This window comes from Zea mays, chromosome 3 (genome assembly GCF_902167145.1).
Source record: "Zea mays cultivar B73 chromosome 3, Zm-B73-REFERENCE-NAM-5.0, whole genome shotgun sequence".
NCBI classification, from domain to species: Eukaryota; Viridiplantae; Streptophyta; class Magnoliopsida; order Poales; family Poaceae; genus Zea; species Zea mays.
Genome location: NC_050098.1, coordinates 133,198,086 through 133,218,509, shown reverse-complemented (window position 1 = coordinate 133,218,509; position 20,424 = coordinate 133,198,086).

Sequence of the window (20,424 nt, the reverse complement as noted above, 5' to 3'; positions counted from 1 at the left end):
TCGACGGAGCGGATGTACGTCCACACCTCTGCAGCTATCCCTTGGGAGTCGTCCGAATCGTCGGACGACGTCGGGGTAGAGGCGAGGGCAAGCGACCCCTCGGACTCGGAGGAAACCTCCTCCTCCGAGTACTCTGAGTCACCGAAGTCCTCCGAGGGAGGGCTTGGATCCCGCTTCCGCTTGTCGCCGGCATGGCGGGGCGAGCCGCGACCTCTCTTGCCTTTGCCCATGGTCGGATGGAGAAGAGGATGAAAGGAGAAGAAAGTAACAGATGATCAAAGGATGAGTGAAGAGAACAACGGTGCAAGAAGGCTATTTATAGAGGCCGGGGGTGGCCGTCCACTTCCTACATTGCTCGTCAAACAGTCACAAGTATTCAATAAGCAATTCAAGCCGTCTGAAAATGAGTCAGGCAACAGACGCCGCTTCGTGTAACAGGACACCATTTGGACTAAGGTCAACTGCTTGGGCGATATGATTACACCCCGCGATCACATCAAGTTACTACTCCAGGACAGTGTGCTAAACGCTCTGCGTACCAAGACGTCCCTTGGTCACACCCATTGGGGGGGACAGCTCAGGATTTTCAATAGATTTTCTGAACAAGTCATATCCATATAGTATACGCAATGAATGTATTGAGACAGAAGGAAGAGATCGATAGAGATCGAAGGAAATCCAAATATAGCTATTGAACTGCAAGTCTAGTCAGCATAAGCATTGAAGCACAGAGCGAGGGTGAAGACCAGCCAAGAGCCATCTACCAGACGTCCAATCTGTCACCGATCAAATAAATCTCAAACCTAACAAGGCATGGGCAGATAACATTGTTTGAATTCGCAAGAGCAAGAAATGAAGACAAAATGCTGCTTTCTAAAGCATGAGATGAAGATAAAATGCTGATTTTTAAAGCATAAAACGAAGATCTTTGAATGGTTTATTTTCAAAAATTCATTCAAAGCTCGGGGGCTACACCCATTGGGTGCACCTCCGGTGCGCCCAATAGATTTTTTTAATTCCAGAAGACAGAACGCCGATTTCTAAGGCAAAAAATGAAGACTTTTGAGTAGTTTGTTTTCAAAGAACCTAATCAAAGTTCCAAATGCTGACTTCCAAACAATGATCTGATAACAAGATGCTGATCTCCAAAGCACCGAAGGAGGACCTTTGAAGGCTATTTTTTATTGAGTCACCTAAAGCTCAGGAACAACGCTCAATAGGTACACCTTCGGCGCGCCCATCACTAGAGTGGAAATCAAGCTACAGAATCGCAAGTTGGACCTAGAATCTTTGGGTTGATTATTTTAGAATCAACTCAAAGATTGGGGGCTTGTGGGGGACAGATATCCCCCGGGTCCACTAGAAGGCGAGAAGGCCTCGCAAAAGGCTTTGGGCCTATTATCTTGCAAGGCCACTCCTTCGTGGGCCAGGGGAGAACCGCTAGAGGAATGGGCCAATGCGAGGAAGAAGCAGACTCGGGCCCGAGTCTACTTGTTGGATTTAAGTGTTATCCACTGCGCCAATCCGACTTTCCCGCGCAGGTTGACCTTGAATATCGGAGCAAACTAGGGATAGATCGGCAAGATCATAGGAGGATAAGTTTAGCCAATTCGATATTGTTGGGGACCATAATTAGGGGTACCCCGTATCCCCAAGACTCTTAAACTCGGCTGGTAAACACCATCAGCACAAAGCTGCAAAGGCCTGATGGGCGCAACACAGGACAAAGCTCTGTCCGCTCAAGGGACACAATCTCGCCTCGCCCGAGCCCAGCCTCGGGCAGAAACAGCAGACCCAGGCAGATTCACGCCTCGCCCGAGGGCCTCCTCAAGCAACGGGCGCACCTCCGACTCGCCCGAGGCCCAGCTCGGGCAGGCTTCACGAAAAAGCAACCTTGGCCAAGATCGCCTCTCCAGCCGACCGGATCGCAGGAGCATTCAATGCAAGGATCGCCTAACACCTTATCCTGACGCGCGCTCTTCAGTCGACAGAGCCGAAGTGACCGCAGTCACTTCGCCCCTCCACTGGCTGACCTGACTGGAAAACAGCGCCGCCTGCGCTGCTCCGACTGTTGTGCCACCCATCAGGGTGAGGCTGACAGCCGCCAAGTCCGGCCTCAGGTGCCATAGGAAGCTCCGCCTCGCCGACCCCAGGGCTCGGACTCAACCTCGACCTCGGACGACAGACTCCACCTCGCCCGACCCCAGGGCTCGGACTCAACCTCGACCTCGGACAACGGACTCCGCCTCACCCGACCCCAGGGCTCAGACTCAACCTCGACCTCGGAGGACGGTCTCCGCCTCGCCCAACCCCAGGGCTCGGACTCAGCCTCGACCTCGGAGGAGCGTCTGCCTCGCCCGACCTTGGGCTCGGACCAACCACGCTGCAGGGGGGTACATCATTACCCTACCCCTAGCTAGCTCAGGCTACGGGGAACAAGACCGGCGTCCCATCTGGCTCGCCCCGGTAAACAAGTAATGATGGCACCCCACGTGCTCCATGACGATGGCGGTTCTCAGCCCCCTACGGAAGCAAGGAGATGTCAGCAAGGACCTGACAGCTCCGACAGCTATGCTCCTACAGGGCTCAAGCGCTCCTCCGATGGCCACGACATCACATGAACAGGGCGCCAAAACCTCTCCGACAGCCACGTCGGCATGTACATAGGACTCTGGCTTCCCTCTGCTAGACACGTTAGCGCATTGCTACACCCCCCATTATACACCTGGGCCTTCTCCTTACATCTATAAAAGGAAGGTCCAGGGCCCTCGTACGAAAAGGTGGCCGCGCGGGAGGACGGGCTGGCGCACAGGCTCCCTCTCCCTCCCTCGCGAACGCTTGTAACCCCCTACTACAAGCGCATCCGCCCTAGGCGCAGGACAACACGAGGCCGCGGTTCCCCTTATTGTTCCCCCTTGTGCTCTGTCTCGCGCCGACCCATCTGGGCTGGGACACGCAGCGACAATTTACTCGTCGGTCCAGGGACCCCCCGGGGTCGAAACGCCGACAGTTGGCGCGCTAGGTAGTGGACTGCTGCGTGTTGACGAACAGCTTCCCGTCAAGCTCCAGATGGGTAGTCTCCATCAACCTCTCCAACCCGGGACGCTGCTCCGTTTTGGGAGTCTTGAGTTCATGTCCCTCGACGGCAGCTACGACATGATACTCCTTCCTCTGCCGCGCGACAACGACAATGGTGGCCGTTAGCCCGCCCGCCGGCAGCGGAATCGACGATGTCTTCCCCGCGTGATGGAAGAACAACATCCGGGTCTGTCCCGTCACCTTCCCCGCCGATGGAGGAGGAGGCGGGGCAACCATGGCCAAGCAGGAGGCGGCACCTCGTCGGTTCGACGGCGCCGGCGCCCCAGCGGGGGACACGTCGGGCGTTGACCTCGCGTCTGAGACGAAGACGAGCGTCGTTTCCCCGCAACACGCCAACCCCAAGCAGACGGACGGCGCCAGCACGCTCGCGAAGGACTTGCTGGACGTTAGCCTCGTACCTGAGATAACGGTGCAGTCCGTCCCCGACGTGACTTCGTCACCATCCGTCGATCAAGAGGTACCGTTCGTTTTTCATCCTGTGTCTTTTAGATTCAGCTTCGACCCACCAAGCGACCCCGCTTCGGTGGATGCTTTCATAAAGGCATATCCGAACCTTCCGGGGTATCATATGTGGTCAACCTGGGACCAACTGACGGCCGTCTCGACCTACGGCCCCTTGGGTTCCGAGGAAGATGACGAGCCCGACTATGGTTGGGATTTCTTCGGGCTCGGTAACCCCAGTGCCATGCGGGATTTCATGACCGCATGTGACTACTGCCTCTCCGATTGCTCCGATGGTAGCCACAGCCTCGGCGACGAGGACTGTGGCCCAAGTCGCGAATGTTTCTACGTCGATCTAGGGGGTCTCGACGAAGGCAACCACCTTGGTATGCCAGAGGACGGCGATCCCCCTAGGCCTGCGCCTCGCGTTGACATCCTTTGGGAGCTAGCTGTGGTCCCAGTCCCTGCGGGGGGTCAGGACGCACAGCTCGAGCAAATCCGCGAGATGTAGGCCAGGCTCGACGAGGAAGCAGGGCAACTTGTGCCGCTCCGGCAGAACATCGGGCAGGAGTGGGCAGGCCGAGCTTCGGCCGGAGAAGCGCGTCATCTGGCCTAGGACGTCCAGCACCGCATCGCCGACGATGCCAGGGCAAGGCTGCCCCCAGCTTCCAGTGGGGTCGGCCAGAACCTGGCTGCAGCAGCAATACTACTCCGAGCGATGCCGGAACCATCCACCACCGAGGGGCGGCGTATCCAGGGAGAGCTCAAGAATCTCCTGGAGGATGCCGCGGTCCGACGGGCCGAAAGCTCTGCCTCCCGAAGGCATGGGTACCCCCCAGAGCATCGCGCCGCGACTTCCCGATTCATGCGGGAAGCCTCGGTCCACACCGGGCGCACACGGGACACAGCGTCTGCGGCCCCGGGATGCCTCGGCAACGAGCACCACCACCACGACCGTCGAGCCCACCTCGACGATAAGGTGCGCCGAGGCTACCACCCCAGGTGTGGGGGACGCTACGATGGCGGGGAGGATCGGAGCCCCTCGCCCGAACCACTCGGTCTGCAAGCTTTCAGCCGGGCCATACGACGGGTGCCGTTCCCGACCCGGATCCGAACCCCGACTACCATCACCAAGTACTCGGAGGAGACAAGGCCGGAACTGTGGCTCGCGGACTACCGGCTGGCCTACCAGCTGGGTGGAATGGACGATGACAACCTCATCATCCGCAACCTCCCCCTGTTCCTCTCCGACGCCGCCCGAGCCTGGCTGGAGCATCTGCCTCCTGCGCAGATCTCCAACTGGGATGACCTGGTCAAAGCCTTCGCCGGCAACTTCTAGGGCACATACGTGTGCCCTGGGAACTCCTGGGATCTCCGAAGCTGCCGCCAGCAGCCGGGAGAATCCCTGCGGGACTACATCCGGCGATTTTCGAAGCAGCGCACCGAGCTGCCCAACATCACCGACTCAGATGTCATCAGCGCATTCCTCACCGGTACCACTTGCCGCGACCTGGTGAGCAAGCTGGGCCGCAAGACTCCCACCAGGGCGAGCGAGCTGATTGACATCACCACCAAGTTTGCCTCTGGTCAAAAGGCGGTTGAGGCCATCTTTCGGAAGGACAAGCAGCCTCAGGGGCGCCAGCCGGAAGACGTCCCCGAGGCGTCTGCTTAGCGCGGCACCAAGAAGAAGGGCAAGAAGAAGTCGCAAGCGAAACGCGATGCCGCAGACGCAGACCTTGTCGCCGCCGCTGAGCACAGGAACCCTTGGAAGCCTCCTGGAGGCGCCAACCTGTTCGACAAGATGCTCAAAGAGTCGTGCCCCTATCATCAGGGTCCCGTCAAGCACACCCTTGAGGAGTGCGTCATGCTTCGGCGCTACTTCCACAAGGCTGGGCCACCGGCGGAAGGTGGCAGAGCCCACGACAATGACAAGAAGGAGGGCCACAAGGCAGAAGAGTTCCCCGAGGCTATCATCAGGGTCCCGTCAAGCACACCCTTGAGGAGTGCGTCATGCTTCGGCGCTACTTCCACAAGGCCGGGCCACCGGCGGAAGGTGGCAGAGCCCACGACAACGACAAGAAGGAGGGCCACAAGGCAGAAGAGTTCCCCGAGGTCCATGACTGCTTCATGATCTACGGTGGGCAGGTGGCGAACGCCTCGGCTCGGCACCGCAAGCAAGAGCACCGGGAGGTCTGCTCGGTGAAGGTGGCGGCGCCAGTCTACCTAGACTGGTCCGACAAGCCCATCACCTTGGACCAAGGCGACCACCCCGACCGCGTGTCGAGCCCGGGAAAGTACCCGCTCGTTGTCGATCCCGTCATCGGCAACGTCAGGCTTACCATGGTCCTCATGGACGGAGGCAGCAGCCTCAACATCGTCTACGTCGAGACCCTCAGGCTCCTGCAGATCAATCTGTCCACGATCTGGGCCGGCGCGACGCCCTTTCACGGGATCATCCCCGAGAAATGCGTCCAACCCCTTGGGCAACTCGATCTGCCCGTCTACTTCGGGACTCCCTCCAACTTCCGAAAGGAAACCCTCACGTTCGAGGTGGTCGGGTTCTGAGGAACCTACCACGCAGTGCTGGGGAGACCATGCTACGCCAAGTTCATGGCCGTCCCCATCTACACCTACCTCAAGCTCAAGATGCCGGGCCCCAACGGGGTCATCACCGTCGGCTCCATGTACCGACATGCGTACGAATGCGACGTGGAGTGTGTGGAGTACGCCGAGGCCCTCATCACCGACCTGGAGAGCCTCTCCAAGGAGGTGCTAGATGCGAAGCGCCACACCGGCAACTTTGAGCCTGCTGAGACGGTTAAGTCCGTCCCTCTCGACCCCAGCAACGACGCCTCCAAGCAAGTCCGGATCGGCTCCGAGCTCGACCCCAAATAGGAAGCAGTGCTCGTCGAATTTCTCCGCGCGAACGCCGAGGTTTTTGCGTGGAGTCCCTCGGACATGCCTGGCATACCGAGTGATGTCGCCGAGCACTCGCTGGATATCTGAGCTGGAGCCCGACCCGTGAAGCAGCCTCTGCGCCGATTCGACGAAGAAAAGCGCAGAGCCATAGGCGAGGAGATCCACAAGCTGATGGCTGCAGGGTTCATCAAGGAGGTATTCCATCCCAAATGGTTAGCCAACCCTGTGCTTGTGAAAAAGAAAGGTGGGAAATGGCGGATGTGTGTAGACTATACTGGTCTAAACAAAGCATGTCCGAAGGTTCCCTACCCTCTGCCTTGCATCGATCAAATCGTGGATTCCACTGCTGGGTGCAAAACCCTATCATTCCTTGATGCCTACTCAGGGTATCACCAAATCAGGATGAAAGAGTCCGACTAGCTCGCGACTTCTTTCATCACACCTTTTGGCATGTACTGCTACATCACTATGCCATTCGGTTTGAGGAACGCGGGTGCGACATACCAAAGGTGCATGAACCACGTGTTCGGAGAGCATATTGGTCGAACGGTCGAGGTTTACGTCGATGACATCGTAGTCAAGACGAGGAAAGCCTCCGACCTCCTCTCTGACCTTGAAACGACATTCAAGTGTCTCAAGGCGAAAGGCGTAAAACTCAATCCCGAGAAGTGTGTCTTCGGAGTCCCCCGAGGCATGCTCCTGGGGTTCATCATCTCCGAGCGGGGCATCGAGGCCAACCCAGAGAAAATCGGGCCATCACCAACATGGGCCCCATCAAGGACTTGAAAGGAGTACAGAGGGTCATGGGATGCCTTGCGGCTCTGAGCCGTTTCATCTCGCGCCTCGGCAAAAGAGGCCTACCTCTGTACCGCCTCTTAAGGAAGGCCGAGCGCTTCACTTGGACCCCCGAGGCCGAGGAAGCCCTCAGGAACATAAAGGCGCTCCTTTCAAGCGCGCCCATCTTGGTGCCCCCGCTGCGGGAGAAGCCCTCTTGATCTACGTAGCCGCAACCACTCAAGTGGTCAGCGCTGCGATCGTAGTCGAGAGACAAGAAGAAGGGCATGCATTGCTCGTCCAGAGGTCGGTCTACTTCTTTAGTGAGGTACTGTCCGAGACCAAAATCCGCTACCCGCAAATTCAGAAGCTACTGTACGCGGTAATTCTGACGCGGCGAAAGTTGCGACACTACTTCGAGTCTCATCAGGTGACTGTGGTGTCATCCTTCCCCCTGGGGGAGATCATCCAGTGCCGAGAGGCCTCGGGTAGGATTGCAAAGTGGGCGGTGGAGATCATGGGCGAGACAATCTCGTTCGCCCCTCGGAAGGCCATCAAGTCCCAAGTCCTGGCGGACTTTGTGGCTGAATGGGTCGACACCCAGCTTCCAGCAGCTCCGATCCAACCGGAACTCTGGACCATGTTTTTCGATGGGTCGTTGATGAAAACAGGAGCGGGCGCGGGCCTGCTCTTCATCTCACCCCTCGGGAAGCACCTCCACTACGTGTTGTGCCTCCATTTCCCAGTGTCCAACAACGTGGCCGAGTACGAGGCCCTGGTTAACAGGTTGCGCATCGCCATCGAGCTAGGGGTTCGGCGCCTCGACGCTCGTGGCGACTCGCAGCTTGTCATCGACCAAGTCATGAAGAACTCCCACTGCTGCGACCCGAAGATGGAAGCCTACTGCGATGAGGTTCGGCACCTGGAAGACAAGTTCTACAGGCTCGAGCTCAACCACGTCGCCTGACGGTACAACGAGATTGCGGATGTGCTGGCTAAAATAGCCTCGGGGCGGACAACGGTTCCTTCGGACGTCTTCTCCCGAGACCTACATCAACCCTCCGTCAAGACTGACGACACGCTTGAGCCCGAGGAGGCCTCGGCCTAGCCCGAGGCACCCTCGGCCGCCGAGGGTGAGGCACTACGCGTCGAGGAAGAGCGGAATGGGGTCGCGCCTAATCGAAACTGGCCGACCCCGTACCTGCAGTATCTCCACCAAGGAGAGCTACCCCTTGACAGAACCGAGGCTCGGCGATTGGCGCGGCGCGCCAAGTCGTTCGTCTTGCTGGGTGACGGAAAGGAGCTCTACCACCGCAGCCCCTTAGGCACCCTCCAGCGATGCATATCCATCACCGAAGGTCAGGAGTTATTACAAGAAATACACTCGGGGGCTTGCGGTCACCACGTGGCACCTCGGGCCCTCATTGGAAACGCCTTTCGACAGGGTTTGTACTGGCCAACCGCGATGGCCGACGCCACTAGGATTGTACGCACCTGCCATGGGTGTCAATTCTACGCAAGGCAGACGCACCTGCCCGCTCAGGCTTTGCAAACAATACCCATCACCTGGTCGTTTGCTGTGTGGGGTCTGGACCTCGTCGGTCCCTTGCAGAAGGCACCCGGGGGCTACACGCACCTCCTGGTCGCTATCGACAAATTCTCCAAGTGGATTGAGGTCCGGCCCCTAAACAACATCAGGTCCGAACAGGCGGTGGCGTTCTTCACCAACATCATCCATCGCTTCGGGGTCCCGAATTCCATCATCACCGACAACGGCACCCAGTTCACTGGCAGAAAGTTCCTGGGCTTCTGCGAGGACCACCACATCCGGGTGGACTGGGCCGCAGTAGCCCACCCCATGACGAATGAGCAGGTAGAGCGTGCCAACGACATGATTCTATAGGGACTCAAGCCGAGGATCTACAACGACCTCAACAAGTTTGGCAGGCGATGGATGAAGGAACTCCCCTCGGTGGTCTAGAGTCTAAGGACAACGCCAAGCCGAGCCACGGGCTTCACGCCGTTTTTTCTAGTCTATGGGGCCGAGGCTATCTTACCCACAGACTTATAATACGGTTCCCCGAGGACAAGGACGTACGACGACCGAAGCAACCAGTCCAGCTGAGAAGACTCACTAGACCAGCTGGAAGAGGCTCGGGACGTAGCCTTACTACACTCGGCACGGTATCAGCAGTCTCTGCGACGCTACCACGCCCGAGGGGTTCGGTCCCGAGACCTCCAGGTGGGGGACTTGGTGCTTCGGCTACGACAAGACGCCCGAGGGTGCCACAAGCTCATGCCTCCCTGGGAAGGGCCGTTCATCATCGCCAAGATTTTGAAGCCCGGAACATACAAGTTGGCCAACAATCAAGGCGAGGTCTACAACAACGCTTGGAACATCCGACAGCTACGTCGCTTCTACCCTTAAGATGTTTTCAAGTTGTTCATATACCTCATTTACATACACAAATAAAGCCTAACCATCAAGGAAGGGTCAGCCTTGCCTCGGCAAAGCCCACCCCTCCCTCGGGGGCTAGAAGGGGGGAACCCCCTCTGCGTCAAAATTTTCCTCGGAAAAAGTCTTTCTGCCAGAACATCTTTCGTGCTTTTCGACTACTTCGATAGTGGGATCCTGAAAACGACGGAGTACACGTAAGCGGCAAGGCCGACCGAGCCAAGGGACTCCTACGCCTCCGGGATACGGATACCTCACTCATCACCTTCTGCTATTAGTAACTCACGCTCGAATAAGCGATTCCGCTGGCCGAAGAAGTCTTAACGCTCGAAAGCTTTTCTGCCGAAACGATTTTTCGTGCCTTCTCGACTATATCGATAACAGAATCCTACGGACGAGTAAGAGTGCACGTAAGCGGCAAGGCCGACCAAGCCGAGGGACTCCTACGCCTTCGGGATACGGATACCTCACTCATCACCTTCCGTGAAAAGTAACTCTCACTCGAATAAACGATTCTGCTACCGACGAACAAGTCCTGATACTCGAAACAAGGGGAAAAGAAACGCAGCTTTACAACACGACGACGGTATGTTTGGGCCTCGGCAGCCGCAAAAAAAACATATGCATACTACAGACAAACTGATCCTGCAGGTTCAGACATCAATAGGGGGCAGCAGCACCCTCGGCGTCGACTCCACCTTCGGCGGAATCCGACCCGGCCTCGGACGGCGACACGGTCGGAGGATCTCCCCCTCGAAGGAAGACGTCAGCACCGCGCCTGGGCCATCGCCGCCAGGGCCTCCTCCAGAAACCCGGCCCAAGTAGACGGCTTGATCAGCCGCCCCGTAGCCTCAGCCAGGTGTCCCCCGAAGACATCAGCCCGGCTCATGGCCTCGGCAACCCGACTCCGACGCTGGTCCCGCTAGTGGACGACCCGGCCAGGTTCCAGCCGCCGCTGCTACACCTCCTCGGCCTGGGAAGTCACCTGCTCCTGGGCCAACGAAGTTTCCTTTTCAAGCCGACTCCGCCTCTGTCCATGCTGACACCGCTGCCTCCGGCTCTGGCTCATCGCAGAGCAGCCGAGGTTTTCCTTTAACTAAACAAGAGAGGCCCTGGATGGCAAGGCCGACTGAGCCAAGGGACTCCTACGCCTCCGGGGTAAGGATACCTCACTCGTCACCTTCCGCACGGGGCAACTCGCACTTGGTTAAGCGGTCTAGCTAGCCGACAGGCGAGTCCTGCTGCTCGAAATGAGGAAGAAACACGGTATTTCGCTCAAATACCTCGATGTTCAGGCCCCGACAACCACAATGAACAGACACCGACACTCAAGGTGCCATTACAAACGGAACTCCGGTTCCACTCCCGCGGGTACGAACAACCTCCACATCGGAGAGCCTGCGGGACGACAAACTTCGGGTGACTCGCCAGCGACCTCTGCAGCAGCAGCGATGGTCCCAGGACGGACGCTACCGCTGGAAGGCTCTCGTTCGCATCCCCACTCGAGGGACGAGAACCAGACATTAAAGCCAAAGAGTCAGAGGTCGGTCTGTGGGTGGCGCTGACGGTCTCGTCAGCGGAGAAGCTTTCTCTAGCTGCCACCACCTCAGCACCGGCACGCGGCATCCACCTGCCCACCAACACCGCACCAGCGGGCGCCGGCCGCCCCAAAGCGCACCGGTAGGTCCTCACTCCCGTCCTCGCCACGAAAATGAGAATGGGACTGTCCCAGAACACGAGTACCGCCCTCACGGCGTACGACGTGTTGTGAGACCCCTGGTGCGGCTGGCCACCGTCGCCCGGACAAAGGACGGAATGCTGCACCCTGGACTGGGCAGCAGCAGTTCGCCTTCCCAGGCACGGCTGGAGTGCGCCTCCTCCGCAGAGCTGGAGGATGGTTTCCACCCCAGAAGCCGGAGGAAGAAGCGGGACGCCAGCCCACGCGAAGGTAAGCCCCGGCTCGCCTCGCCCTCCTCCCCAGCAAGGATGATGAAGATCCTTGAAGCTGAGGGCGGGGCAGAGGTCGCAGTCCGGCTTGCTTCTCCCCACCATCAAACTGGTGGTCACCGTCTTGGGTGACCATCGGCGAGGGGATGCAGCCGGGCTGCCTGATGAAAATCCTTGAAGTCAAGCGATGGCTGAAAGGTACCAACTTCCGCGAAGTTGCGCTCCTCCAACGACAGCAAGACGAAAGCAACGCGGGCGCTCCCCATCTGGGGGCTCGGAAGGTGGAAGGACGCGATGCATGAGGAGAGTGCGAAGGCATGGCTGCTACCCAAGGGGGTCGCCCCCTTTTTAAAGGCGACTCTCCCCACTAGCGTCCTCAGGCGTCACGAACTAAGTCTTCACCGACACGCTCCAAGGTCCTCCCCCTACGACACGGGGGCTGGGTCCCACACGTCATGCGAGCTGGCCCAGGACAGAAGAAGCCAAACCGCCGCGCGTGGACCGCGTAACTGCCCTGTGATTACAAGCGCTCCTCCATCTTCGCCTAAACCAGCGGGCGAAAGGGCGGACCACCATGTAGGCGGCATGCAACTGCACCAAGGGGATGCACCTTTTCGACTTCGACGTGTCCAGCATGGAGGCCCAGGCCCACAGGTCATGTAACCGGCGCGTCGGTTACTACGTGTAACGCCCCGAATTTTTGCAGTTGAATTTTTTTTCTTTTCTTTACTCACCAAATTCGGGCGTTACCTTTTCTTTTCTTTTTCCCCTCGCTAAACCTTGACCTTTTCCAAAGTTCTAGCGGGATTCGGTTTGGATTTCCCGTGTAAGAAAAACCCTAAAAACTTTATGTTGTTTGATGCACCATGCCGAACCTTGCATTTCTTTTGATTGCTTTGAAAGTGCAAATGCATTCATGTAGAAAGATCGGATTTCGAAAATGAGGAGAAGATCTTTTCTTTCTTTTTCTCTCTCTTTCTCTCTCCTCTTTTTCTCTCTCTCCCGCGCCGTGGGCCGACCCCGGCCGGCCCAGCCGCCCCTGGCGCCCCCCCTTTGGGCCCAATTGGCCCATGCCGCCCCCCCCTCCCTTTATTTTTCCCAAAACCCCCCAATCCCTCTCCCTCTCTCTCATTTTCCCTCTCTCTCCCCTAGCGCCGCCCCTACCCGCCCCTGCCCTAGCGCCGCCCCTCCCCGTCGCCGATCGGCCGCCCCGCCCCGTCCCCGTCGCCGGTGAGCCCCCTCCCCCTCCCCCTCTCCTCCCTCTCCCATCCCCCCTCCCCTTTCCCCTCGCCGCTCGGCGCCATGGCCGCCGCCATGGCCGGCTCAGCCAGCCCCCGGCCGTGCCCCCCAGCCGGCGCGCCCCCTGGCCGCCCAGCCGTCCGCCCGCCCGGCCCCTTGGCCGCCTGGCCGCCCTGGCCCCGGCCGGCCTTGGCCGCGCCCCGGCCGTGCCCCCCAGCCGGCGTGCCCTCGGCCGCCCGCCTGGCCGCCCTGGCCGCGCGCTCGCCTGGCCGCTTGGCCGGCTCGGCCGCCTGGCCCGACCCCCCCCCCCCCCCCCCCCCGCGCGCTCGCCTGGCCGCCGGTTCAACCGGGCCGGCTCAGCCGCCCCGCCGCCCAGCTCGCCGCCCAGCCGGCCGGTTCAATCGCCCCTAGGGCCGGTTCAACCGCCCCCCCCCTCTGCTTTTTTATTTTATATTTTTTTATTTTATTTTATTTACTTTCTGTGATCATAGTTATTTTATTTTAGGTAGCTAATCATTGTTAATGTTATTGAAATAGGAAGTTTAATTTAAAATTCCGTTATACTAATTGGTTCATGTAGTTAATTGTTTATTTCGTGCGATGTTGATCAACTTAAGATGATTAGGTTCCCACTGGTGCATATAACAGAATTCTTTTGTTAGGAACCTATTGAAACTGAAGTGCATAATTTAACTAATCATTAGTGCATAAGATTTAACCCCCCCTGCGAGGCCCTTTCCCGTTTCTTTCTAACCATAACAAATGCAATGTCAAATGTCATACTTGATGCATATTCGCTTTATTTGTTCCCTTGTATGGTGTACTGTTCTTTTGTATTAAATATGTGGATGTATGTATGTTTGCGCTCGCATAGAGAACGATCCAGTTGAAGAGCCCGAGGAACCCGCAGGAGAAGCCCCTGAGCAGCAGTCGTTTGGTGGAGGCAAGTATCCTTTGACCTATCTATGTCCTATTCATTATTTAATTCACCTCCCGCTTTACACATTTATGCCTAAGGATTGACTAGCTTTTGTTATCCATGTCCTTGTTTACCTATTCGGGTTGGATTATTACTGTTTAGCTTTATGCTATTGCTCAACTCTAATCAATGAACATGATGAGATTATCTATGATACGCTGTTTTCCCTTCTCTTATGATGATGTTGTACTTGTGGTCTTCAAGGGGGCTCGAGCGGTTTCTCGAGTGCCTCTCCGTAGGGACCTGTTCTATGGATGACCGCCCGGGAAAACAGTGCAACCATGAGGGTGGAATGGGGTGCCCTTAGCTGAATAATTAGAGGATCCGGGGTGTAGTTCACTTAGCCGTCGTGCCGTCAATGGGGCTCGGTGTATGCGGCTCGCTCTGCCAAGTTTGGGTTCGCCCCTTGGGGAGGAGTGCGGTGCATTTAGGAAACCTAACGGGTGGCTACAGCCCCGGGGAATCTTTGTAAAGGCTACGTAGTGATGCCCTGCTAGGCCACCTAGGTAGTGGTCAATGGGGAGTAGCTCTCTCCGGGCAGAATGGGAATCACGGCTTGTGGGTAAAGTGCACAACCTCTGCAGAGTGTTTGAAAACTGATATATCAGCCGTGCTCACGGTTATGAGCGGCCAAGGGAGCTCCAGAGATTAGTGGTACTTGATCAGAGATACTTTGGTACAGGTGGTTATGAGATTGATGGTTTTGGTTATGACTATGGTGCTGGTAAGTGGTATTCTTTCCGTTTGGAAAGGGTACATCGGGTTAATAACTTGGGTTAATGTTAAAACTTGGCTTTCTACTAGTAAATAATAATCTGACCAACTAAAAGCAACTGCTTGACTTATCCCCACATAAAGCTAGTCCACTACAGCCAAACAGGATACTTGCTGAGTATGTTGATGTGTACTCACCCTTGCTCTACACACCAAACCCCCCCCCAGGTTGTCAGCATTGCAACCACTGCTCAGGCGAAGATGAAGCTGTGGAAGGAGACTTCCAGGAGTTCCAAGATTACGACGAGTTCTAGGTGTGGGTTAGCGGCAACCCCCAGTCGGCTGCCTGTGAAGGCCGCGCTATCTACGTTTCTTTTCCGCACTTTGATTTATTGTAAGAACTATATGGACGTCTCAGACGTATGATGTAATCAACTATTATTCCCTTTTAATACTATTTTGAGCACTGTGTGATGATGTCCATATTATGTAACTGCTGTGTACGTGAATAACTGATCCTGGCACGTACATGGTTCGCATTCGGTTTGCCTTTTAAAACCGGGTGTGACATAAGTGGTATCAAAGCCGTGCTGACTGTAGGACCGCTAACCTAGAATAGAATGGTCGTTCTAAGGACTATAGACCTCTGTCTCTGCCTTGACTTTGATATCTCTTCAAAAGTTGGTCATACCGACCAAACCTATATTCTACTATATATTATACCTTGCTGAAAATCATGTTTTATTCTGATCCTTCATTTACTTATTACTTGCTGGTCATATTAATTCTGTTCTCACCCTTTTGCTTGCGATGTCTTTTGTAGATGGCTCGACTTAGACACACTGCACGAAAGTCAGTCATCCCCTTCTTACCCTCCCGCCTTGCTGAGCGTCCGCTTCGCCGTCCCGTGGCCGGACAGTCCAGCCACTTGGAGAGACTACACCACCGCCTGCGTGAGGAGCAGGAACGTCGACGACAGGAGCAGCAGAGCTCTTCCTTCTCGCTCCAGCAGGAGATAGAGTCTGTGAGGAGCTGCTCCCCTGTGCTTCCTCTGGAGCCGCCCCCTTGCACCACCACTGGGCGCCCCAGCTTCTGGAGTAGCTGCTGGAGGAGACCCAGACGACGGAGATGGCGAAGACAGCTCGAGCCACGACACCGACTTCTCTGCTAACCCTAAGCCGGAAGGATGGGTTGCTCGACCCATCACTCGCGACGCTGCTCGCGGGTGTCACTTCCATGATGTGCTCGACACCCTGCTACGTCGGGCATTCGACCGGCATACTTGGTCTGTCGAGTATCGTTGTGTGGTCTACCAGCACAGTCGCGGGGTCTACCCGGACCGCTGGGAGGCAACTTGCTTGGTGCGCTGCCCGGAGGACAGTCTCCAGGGTGCGGAGGCCTGTTCAGAGCACTATTCTATCTCTGAGCGGGACTCAGCTGAGGCAGCCATGCAAGATGCTGCACGGCGTGCGCTTTCGCACTACTGCTCGGTTTTCGGTGGGGCAGCTGACGGTCTTGACCTGAAGTATTACCCCCGCCGTCCATCTGGCAGCACAGGAGGCGTGATTGTCTCACCTGTCGGTGAGGGCAATCCTAGGTTGAGTAGCACAGTCAACCTAGCCGCCGTGCTAAACACGGAGCTGGACCATGCATTAGACGAGCTGAGTAGGGCTCGTGCTGAGATCGCCCTGCTGCGGGCTGAGCGCGCGGAACGTCGTCACCTGGATGGTGGTTCCCCCGCTCCCGTCGGGACTCAGCACCCGTACCGCTCACCTCAGCGTGGACACCAGTCTTATGGCAATCCCGACTGCAAGACCAAGATAAATCTAGAACCATAGATCGTTAGAGTTGGATCTTGTAATTAATACGAAATATATATGCATAGAAGCTTCAGTCTTAGCGTTAAACTCAGTTTTAGTTAGTCTTAGTTAGACAGGGTAGTTTGCTATATCCTGTGCATTTATGTTTGTCATGATGAACTATGTTTGGTTTGGATCTTTGTAATGATTGTCACCAGAGTGTGGGTATCCCCTGCATTTTGGTTTACATACTATGTTAATAAAGTTAGTTATATAGTTGGGAAACCCATTATTCTCCTTTCCTCTTTATCTGAGAAGCTGTGTGGTCTGTGTTGGAGATCAGTGAAGATGCTCACCTGTTCAGTGCTGTTGAAGAATTCTATTCTCTTTTCTTATGCTGCAAGATCTGCCAGTTCAGTTCTGATATGTGGTTGCATTCTGCAGATGTTAGAGAACAGGCGTAGAGGAGGAAGGCGTGCTCAGCAGGAGCGAGCCGCTCAGCAGGAGGAGGTGCCCCAGCAGCAGCACCTGCCGCCCCCGCCCCCGATGTCGATCGAGCAGATGTTTCTGATGCAGACTCAGGCAGTTCAAGCCATCGGTCAGACTCTGGCCGCCATTCAGCAGCAGCAGCAGCAGCAAGCACCACCTCAGCCTCAGATGCCTCAGATGCCCAGAGACAAGCGTGCTGAATTCATGAGAGGTCATCCACCAACGTTTGCTCATTCTTCTGACCCCATGGATGCTGAAGATTGGCTGCGCACTGTGGAGCGGGAGTTGCATACCGCTCAGTGCGATGATAGGGAGAAGGTTCTGTATGGTCCCCGTCTGTTGAGAGGAGCAGCCCAGTCATGGTGGGAGTCTTACCTCGCCACCCATGCCAACCCCGACACCATCACCTGGGAAGAATTCAGGGGTAGCTTTCGTCAGTACCATGTTCCTGCAGGTCTGATGACAGTGAAGAAGGAGGAGTTCCTGGCTCTCAAGCAAGGGCCATTGTCTGTCAGTGAGTACCGGGACAAGTTTCTGCAATTGTCTCGCTATGCTCCTGAAGATGTCAACACCGACGCCAAGCGACAATACCGTTTCCTGAGAGGCTTGGTTGACCCTCTTCAGTATCAACTGATGAATCACACCTTCCCGACATTCCAGCACCTGATTGACAGAGCAATCATGACAGAAAGGAAGCGCAAGGAGATGGAAGATCGTAAGCGCAAGATCAGTGGACCCCAGCCTGGAAGCAGCAGCCGCCCTCGTTTTTCAGGCAATCAACCTCAGCAGTTCAGGCAGAACCAGCGTCCACCTCAGCAGCATCAGCAGTTTCAAAGGCAGTACCCTCAGAATCAGTATCAGAACCGTCAGAGCAATCAGTCAGGAGGTCAGTTTCCGAGGCAGAATCAGCAGGCACCTCGCCTTCCTGCCCCAGCAAGCCAGCAGAACAATCAGGCAGCACCAGCTCAGGTTGGAAACAGGGCATGTTTCCACTGTGGAGAGCAGGGCCATTGGGTGATGCAATGTCCGAAGAAGGCAGCCCAACAGCAGTCAGGCCCCAATGCCCCAGCAAAGCAGAATGTGCCTCAGCCTGGAGCAGGCAATCGCTCTCAGCCGCGCTATAATCATGGAAGGCTGAACCACTTGGAAGCTGAAGCAGTTCAGGAGACCCCCGGCATGATAGTAGGTATGTTCCCAGTCGACTCCCATATTGCAGAAGTGTTATTTGATACTGGAGCAACGCATTCTTTCATTACTGCATCATGGGTAGAAGCACATAATCTTCCAATTACTACCATGTCAACCCCCATTCAAATTGACTCAGCCGGTGGTAGAATTCGAGCCGATAGCATTTGTTTGAATATAAGTGTGAAAATAAGGGGGATAGCGTTTCCCGCCAACCTTATAGTAATGGGTACTCAGGGAATAGATGTCATCCTAGGGATGAATTGGCTAGATAAGTATCAGGCAGCTATCAGTTGTGATAAAAGGACAATCAAGTTGGTGTCCCCACTAGGAGAGGAAGTGGTGACCGAGTTAGTCCCGCCTGAGCCAAAGAAAGGAAGTTGTTATCAGATAGCTGTTGATAGCAGTAAAGCAGACCCAATCGAGAGGATCAAGGTTGTGTCCGAGTTCCCAGATGTGTTTCCAAAGGACCTACCGGGTATGCCACCAGAGCGGAAAGTTGAGTTTGCTATAGAGCTTCTTCCTGGAACCGCCCCTATCTTTAAGAGAGCTTACAGAATATCTGGACCAGAGTTGGTTGAGCTTAAGAAGCAAATTGATGAGCTGTCAGAGAAAGGTTACATTCGGCCAAGCACCTCGCCTTGGGCCGCCCCTGTCTTGTTCGTAGAAAAGAAAGATGGCACCAAAAGGATGTGTATTGATTATCGAGCTTTGAATGAGGTCACGATCAAGAACAAGTATCCCTTGCCCAGAATAGAAGATCTGTTCGACCAGTTGAGAGGAGCCAGTGTGTTCTCCAAGATTGATCTGAGGTCAGGTTATCATCAGCTCAGGATCCGACCTTCGGACATTCCGAAGACGGCATTCATTTCCATGTATGGTTTGTATGAGTTCGCAGTGATGTCTTTTGGTTTGACCAATGCGCCAGCATTCTTCATGAACTTGATGAATAGTGTATTCATGGATTATCTCGATAAGTTTGTGGTGGTATTCATTGATGACATTCTGATTTATTCTCAAAGCGAAGAAGAGCACGCAGATCATTTGAGGATGGTATTGCAAAGATTGCGAGAGCACCAGTTGTATGCAAAGTTGAGCAAGTGTGAGTTCTGGATCAGTGAAGTCCTGTTCTTGGGTCACATAATCAACAAAGAAGGATTGGCTGTGGATCCGAAGAAAGTGGCAGACATTTTGAACTGGAAAGCGCCGACAGATGCTAGAGGAATCAAGAGCTTCATTGGAATGGCCGGGTATTATCGGCTATTCATTGAAGGGTTTTCGAAGATTGCGAAACCTATGACAGCGTTGCTAGGCAACAAAGTTGAGTTCAAGTGGACCCAGAAATGCCAAGAGGCCTTTGAAGCGCTGAAAGAGAAGTTGACTACAGCGCCTGTCCTAGTCTTGCCTGATGTGCACAAGCCCTTCTCGGTGTATTGCGATGCTTGTTACACAGGTTTGGGATGTGTGTTGATGCAAGAGGGAAGAGTTGTGGCTTACTCGTCCCGACAGCTGAAGGTTCATGAGAAGAATTACCCGATCCATGATCTAGAGTTGGCAGCAGTGGTTCACGCACTGAAGTCATGGAGGCATTACCTGTATGGACAGAAATGCGATGTTTACACAGACCACAAGAGTCTGAAGTACATATTCACTCAGACAGAGTTGAACATGAGGCAACGAAGATGGTTAGAGTTGATCAAAGACTATGAGTTGGAGATCCATTACCATCCAGGCAAAGCAAACGTAGTGGCAGATGCTTTGAGCAGAAAGAGTCAAGTCAATCTGATGGTCGCTCGTCCGATGCCTTATGAGTTGGCCAAAGAGTTCGACAGGTTGAGTCTCGGGTTTCTGAACAATTCGCGAGGAGTTACAGTTGAGTTGGAACCTACCTTGGAGCGCGAAATCAAAGAAGCGCAGAAGAATGATGAAAAGATCAGTGAGATTCGGCGACTGATTCTAGATGGCAAAGGCAAAGATTTTCGAGAAGATGCTGAAGGCGTGATATGGTTCAAAGACCGCTTATGTGTTCCCAATGTCCAGTCTATTCGAGAGTTGATCCTCAAGGAAGCTCATGAGACAGCTTATTCGATTCACCCTGGCAGTGAGAAGATGTATCAGGATCTGAAGAAGAAATTCTGGTGGTACGGAATGAAGAGGGAAATCGCAGAGCATGTGGCTATGTGCGATAGTTGTCGAAGAATTAAGGCAGAACACCAGAGACCAGCTGGATTGTTGCAACCGTTGCAGATCCCTCAGTGGAAATGGGATGAAATCGGTATGGATTTCATAGTCGGATTGCCTCGCACTCGAGCCGGCTACGATTCCATTTGGGTAGTAGTGGACCGTTTGACCAAGTCAGCCCACTTCATACCTGTCAAGACCAG